This window comes from Delphinapterus leucas, chromosome 17, assembly GCF_059928025.1.
Source record: "Delphinapterus leucas isolate spDelLeu-1000000601 "Yukka" chromosome 17, BTC_Dleu_Yukka2, whole genome shotgun sequence".
In the NCBI taxonomy this organism is placed as follows: domain Eukaryota; kingdom Metazoa; phylum Chordata; class Mammalia; order Artiodactyla; family Monodontidae; genus Delphinapterus; species Delphinapterus leucas.
The window spans coordinates 66821401-66828196 of record NC_143145.1 but is presented as its reverse complement, the minus strand read 5'-3'; the positions used below and the strand labels follow the sequence as shown (position 1 = coordinate 66828196).

Sequence of the window (6796 nt, the reverse complement as noted above, 5' to 3'; positions counted from 1 at the left end):
GATTATTTGGAATAAATCCAAGATTATACTTTAAATAAAAATGCTCATAAATCATAGCTCTTCCACTATGAATAGGACAGGCACATAAGCAATTACTTATAGGAGCAGTATTATCTTGCAATTCAAGCTGTTTCTTAAGTTGATTTAACTAAAAGCTTATTTTTTTGCCCCAGAGTGAAAAATGAAAACATTCAACTTGTTTTGCTTTGTCCTGTATATGAAGTTTAATTAGACGAATCATGTATTCTCTCAAAAAGTTCTATAAATGAAAAATGGGAATTCAAGAAAAAGAAAAAAAAAAGCCAATATGTCTAGAGTGAAAAGACCTGGGGTAACTGCTGCAAAATGAAATTGAGTGGGTGAGAGAGAATCAGGACCCAGTCCACCCAATGACAACATTAAGTGTCACAAGTGACTCTGGACTTAGGGAAAAAATATATCTGTTGATATAGGTAGAACCTACAGAAAACAGCTTTTCTGTCCATTTTGTGCTTCAGAGTGAGAAACTCTGACTTCCAGTCTTGGATCTGCCACATACCAGCTTTGTGTCCTTGGGTGAGTTTTTAAACTATAAGTGTCAGTTTCATCATTTGTACACTGAAGATTTAAACCTTAACAGGGTGGGTTTAAATAGAATAAGGCACAATTCCAGGTACATATTACATGGAGCCTTGATGCTGGTAAGAGTACTATAAAGAAGGATATACAGTATGTATACAGATAGATATAGATATCTCTAGTTATCTATCTATTATTGATCTACCTCTGACATTTAGACAGTTATTTATGAATGCTCATTTAGTTTATAAAAGATGATATATTCTGATTACTGTTTTCCTATCAAAGCTCATATAATACCAGGTGACATGTAAAAGCTTTACTCCTTCAATTTCTTAGTGTACACAAATGTTTCATTGCTACCTGTACATCTCAGTGATATGGCTATTGCTTTTTTTTTTTTTTTTTTTGCGGTACGCGGACCTCTCACTGTTGTGGCGTCTCCCGTTGCGGAGCGCAGGCTCCGGACCCGCAGGCTCAGCGGCCATGGCTCACTGGCTCAGCCGCTCCGCGGCATGTGGGATCTTCCCAGACCGGGGCACGAACCCATATCCCCTGCATCGGCAGGCGGACTCTCAACCACTGCGCCACCAGGGAAGCCCGCGACTGCTTTTTAAACTCAAGGATTAAAATGGTCCAAAGTAGGGCATGCTATCCACCCATTTGGCATGGGAAATAGCTCTCACACACATGCCGATGGAATAAGGTTTTCGTGATGCAAAGAGAAGCTGTAAATTTAGTATGAGTAAATGTTACGTTACCAAGTAGTGAATAAAATTCAGAGAGCTGCAGAGCAGAAATTACAGAAGACAAATCCGTATTAGTTCCAAATTAGATGTCTTTAACACATTGAAAAATACTAAAATGTAATGGGAATGGATTAAGCCTGCAAACTACTTTGGACAAAATTACCTTTTAAAATGGAAAGTAAAAATAGTGATGCTTAATATAAAGCTAGTAAATATCATGGAAAAATTTTGGTGGGGAGATTGGAACTTGAAAAATTATTCTAATATTATCTAAAAAGATTTACATTACAGCAGTGACTTTCAATCTTTTTTGATTGTAACCTACAGTATGAATCATGTTTAGAAGTAGGACTCATGGGGCTTCCCTGGTGGCACGATGGTTGAGAGCCCACCTGCCAATGCAGCGGACGCGGGTTCGTGCCCTGGTCTGGGAGGATCCCACATGCTGCGGAGCGGCTGGGCCCGTGAGCTGTGGCCGCTGAGCCTGCGCGTCCGGAGCCTGTGCTCCGCAGCAGGAGGGGCCACAACAGTGAGAGGCCCGCATACCGCAAAAAACAAACAAACAAAAAAAAACCAAAAAGAATTAGGACTCAATTCACATACACATACACACTTATACACACAAACACACACAAAGGCAATAATAATTTTATAAATAATATTTACTGCAAATACATATAATGAAGTCTACGATTTCTATATTTTTATTATTTATTAAATGTTAGTGACTTCCAATAAATTCCCAGAACCTTAAATGAATTATGACATATATATATATATATATATTTTTTTTCAGAGCTGTTAAATGACATTTATGACTGTTCTACATTGCAGGAAGTGCTAGGGCGTGTTTAGGGTACAGGCTCCAGTGACAACCACTGGGTTCAAAATCTTGTCTCCACCACCTAAGATGTGTGATCACAGGCAAGTTGCTTAAATCTCTGAACCCCACTTCCTTGATAGAAAGTAGGGATACCCCAGAGATGATCCACAGCCAGGTTAGGGCCCACAAGCCAGCATCTGTTCCAAGGAGTCTGTGCCTCTTCTTGCCGTTTGTCTGAAGTGTTGAAACTATAACTCTTGGATACAGCTGCCGCCCCACTTCACAGGGCAGCTGCGGGAAGCAGGGAAGTAGTGTTAAGTCACTCTGCATTTGCTGTGCTCTCACCCAGTCAGCAGGTATTCTCCCCCTTCATGCAGGAAGGTCTGGAATTAGGTAGTTACAAAGCCCCATGTCACCACCTTCTAACTACATCCAATCTTTCCCAGCTAGCCTAGAAGACGGTCATCACAGGAGAGGCAAGGCAATTAAAAAAACAAAAATCAAAACTCAGGAGAGGCCTCTCTTTCTGCTCTTCTGAAGACTTCTTTCCTGCACAGGGAGGTCCTGCAGGTATAGACAACACCCTGCTTCAACATATCTACTCCCCTTTGAAGAAGCCATCACCCACAAAGGAGGCAGGGCAGGAAAGGGTTCAATGTTCAGTTTCCTTTAATGACCCCCATTCTCCCTGAAGGGCAGGTGTGGGCAGCTAGGCAATGGCAAGAGATGTTCCCTTGAAGATCTTGCCCGGATTGAAGGCTTTGCCCACGTGCCGGAAGGCCCCATCCCAGGAAGAGTATTCTCGAACCAGTCTGAGTCTCCTCGCTGCTGGGATCCAGTTTCCAGCATGTGTTTGACTCATAGTACGCCTGCCAATCTGGACTCAGCGGAAAGGCAAGCTCCTGGCTTCGGAAGACCCAGAAATGGAGCTGCTATTGTTGGTTCCAAAGAGCAGGACACCGACAGATGCATTCTTCCTCAGTTTGTCCAATCGCTGGAACATTCCAGTGATGAGGTTGCAGCTCATGAAGGCCTGGATGAGCTCTTCAGGGAAGCGGTACTCGGAGTACCACAGGGACCAGTCATTTTTATCAAAGTGCTCCCCAAAGTACGGCAGCGCCATGGAGAATGTGTCTTCTTTGGAGTGCTTGCGCTTAAATTCACCCAACACAAAGGTGCTCTTGGGCAGGAGAGCAAAGGTATCCTTGGCCTTCGGCTCAGCAGCCACTGCCTGCGCACGTTCATCCAGCTCCTCCTTGGGCAGGGGCAGCTGTCTTCTTTCCGGTCGGCCTGGGGCTTCTGTTTCTCTTCTCGAGAAGCTTTCTCTTTCCGTGGGGCGTCCTTCTTAGGCTAGCTCTCTGCAAACGTTTTAGCATCAAATTGGGCCATTTTCTCAGAATTTCACCTCCCCCAAGACAGCCCGGAACTGGGGCTGCTTAATGCAACCCCAGAACCTGTTTATAAAGCCACAACAGGGTGCAGACAACTGTGATGTCAGCCAGCATCACACGTTCAGCCACCGGAAAAGTCCATGTCTTCAAGTGAGCATCCAGCAGCCCCAGAATTCGCCTCACCTCCTCCTTTGCATTCTCCGTGGCCTGCTTGTTGTGGTGCATGATGCCCAAGGAGGGGAGCACCCAGGTACTGGCTGGGGGAACTATGTCGCTATCAGCAAAGCTCACCCACTGCACCACCTGGGCTGCTGCTTCGGGAGTACTTCCCCGCAGCTCCTCGTTGCTCACATAGTAGGCGATGGCATTGCTCTCGAACACAGAATCCATCGTCAACCTCAAAGGCTGGAACCTTGCCAGCAGGAAATTTACGGAGAAATTCGCGGGTACCATTGGTTTGGCCAAAATGGAAGTGGGGTGGTGCGGAGAGCACGCGCACCTGAGCCCTGCTGTAGTGAGTGGCAACGAGGGCCTTGAAGGCCCTGCAGTTTTCAGGATGTGTGTACAGGGTCCCAGCTGCCATGGGGATTCTGCAGAGAAAGGGCGACCTATTTATCTTTAAAACATGCTACTTTACAAAATATTCAGTTAAGTTATTAAAATGAGAGTTATAAAAGAGCCTTTGCCCTATCATATATTCACATATATAAGAAAGCTACAGGCATATGAGTGAAATGATAGAAATTTCTGAATTACATCTATGCTTACACAATCTCACGTAAAATAAGAATGCTATTCTAATTAGTGATAAGATCATATATTACACACACACAAAATTGTTAGGGTAAACTTCAGTCATCTTGGAAAAATGATATTTAGATTCTCTGTTTTACAACTTGCATCTATATAAATTGCAAAGGTATTAAAGGTAGAGGTATACAAAACAAAATTATAAACGTAATTGGAGAACATAAAGAGTATTTTTGTTATTTTGGGTTGTAGAAGGCCTTTACAAGCATGATGACAAAATCAGAAATCATTAAAAAAATTATAGAATCAATTACTTATAATGTACAATTAAAATTCAAATGGCAACCTGAGAATAACTTGAAGCATATATAATATACAAACTATATCTAACATATGGAGACCTTCCTTAATATTTAAAATAAATACTACAAAATAAAAGGAATCTGTGAAAAGCATAAATAAACAATTCATAAAGAATAAGGGTTAATCATTTATAATGAAATTTTTTAAAATTCAAGCTGATTATTAAAGAATTTCAAGTTAAACAATAATAAATAAGTTTTGTACATATCAAATTGGCAAATATGTATTCTTAGGGTTATAATGCCTGCTATTATTTAGCTGACATTTATTGAGTGCTTTCTGTATGTCAGACACTGTTTCAAAGGTTCAGCATCCTGTTTAATCTTTCCAACAGACAATCCTATAAGTAGGTAGCTAACTACCATCTCTAGTTACAGAACAAGGATGCTGAGATTGGTTAAGTAACTTGCCTCATAACTAATAAGTAGCTGAGTCAGGTTTTGATGCCAGAAAATCTGACATCAGAGCCCACATTTTTAATCGAGTATGAAAAAGCTGTTGTAGGAAGTGTAAGGTGCTACTATATTTCTAGAGGGCACTTTTACAAAATATCCCCAAAGCACTGAAAATGTACTTGCTGCTTGGAATATCAATTCTACTTCTACATATTTACCCAAGATATAGGTAGAAACCCATGCAAACAATTAGTCACATAAATTTCCATAAAAACTCTTTTATAATGGTAGAAAATTAACAGAAAAGAGATTAAATATTTACTACTTGGGTGCATTATTTGTGGCATATATATGTAATAGAATATCTTTTAGCAATTGAAGTACTACTTTTGAAGACTAGTTGTTGACAAACAGAGTAAGTATAAAAAACAGATTATAAAACAATATGCATAACATGAATTTTGCTAGGAGAAGGAGATCAGGAGGAAGGAAGAGAATGAGATCAGAGTTAATTTCTGGCTCCCTCCCTGAAAGTTTTTCTTGAACTGACTGTGTCCTTTGATCATGGTCATGATTCCTAACAAGATGACTGACTACACAACTCTTTTTAATTTTTTTTATTTTTGCGGTACTCGGGCCTTTCACTGCTGTGGCCTCTCCCGCTGCGGAGCACAGGATCCGGACGCGCAGGCTCAGCGGCCATGGCTCACGGGCCCAGCTGCTCTGCGGCATGTGGGATCCTCCCGGACCGCGGCACGAACCCGTGTCCCCTGCATGGGCAGGCGGACTCTCAACCAGTGCGCCACCAGGGAAGCCGCTGACTACACAGCTCTTAATCCTTCTAAGTTCTAGAGACAATACCTCCACTCATTCATTTGTGCTTTAGGTTGGTAGCAGCTCACCTGTGACAAGTGCCAGATTGTTGTCCTAACCTTTGTGGTTCCTATATAGCTAAATATTTGTAACTTCCCTCCTTTTAAAATAAACCTCCTCAAATATCCATTAAAGTTCATTGTGTATTCAGTCGGGAGAAGATATATAGAAGAGGTTAAATAAACACCCCATAATCCACATTTGAACTCAAAATATGAGTATAAACTCCTAAAATATTTTTAAATATTTATTTACTAGTTAGTTCTGTTCACTGAAAAGGTCTAGAGACAATGAGTGACCCAGTAGCAATGAGCATCCCAGGATACAGATTGTGCTTTTGGAATGATGGATGATACCAGGTTGGGGGTGGGTAGGAATGCAAAAGATGACTCTGGACCATCTTGACATACCAGAGCGTGAAAGTTGACAAAGATTACTGGGAGAAACGGGACAATTTGAACTTCATAAAGGATAAACGTTGAAATTGATCTAAACTTGTTGGCTATGTTTAAACAAACAAGTTGAAAAAGTATATTTAAAAAACAAACTCATAATTAGTTACCTGCTGAAGATAACAGAAAACCAATTCATTCTCTTGAAAACTGGTTAAATCAGAAGAAAGAAATAAACATGATCTTGCCTTTCTATATGAACTAAACTATTGGATTAAAAATAGTAGGTGAGGGGAGTTGTCTCTGGAAGTATTTTTTTAGTTTTGGATATTTGAAAAGACTTATAAGACTCAACAGAACATGCTCATTTAAGGCTATTATCTAAAGTCAGAGAAGATGATACAGCAAAAGAAAGGGAGTGCAGGTAGGCATTGGGGATCCGAGAGATAGTCAGATGAAATCTCCGCATGGTTCTTATTCACTTCAGCTTGATCTGTGCAAT

At 41.0% G+C, this 6796-nt stretch overlaps 1 pseudogene; it reads right to left on the bottom strand.

Moving 5' to 3' along the window:
- Nucleotides 1–2824: 2824 nt before the first annotated feature.
- LOC111185623 (elongation factor 1-gamma pseudogene) lies at nt 2825–4139 on the bottom strand (annotated as a pseudogene).
- Between the last annotated feature and the right edge of the window lie 2657 nt (nt 4140–6796).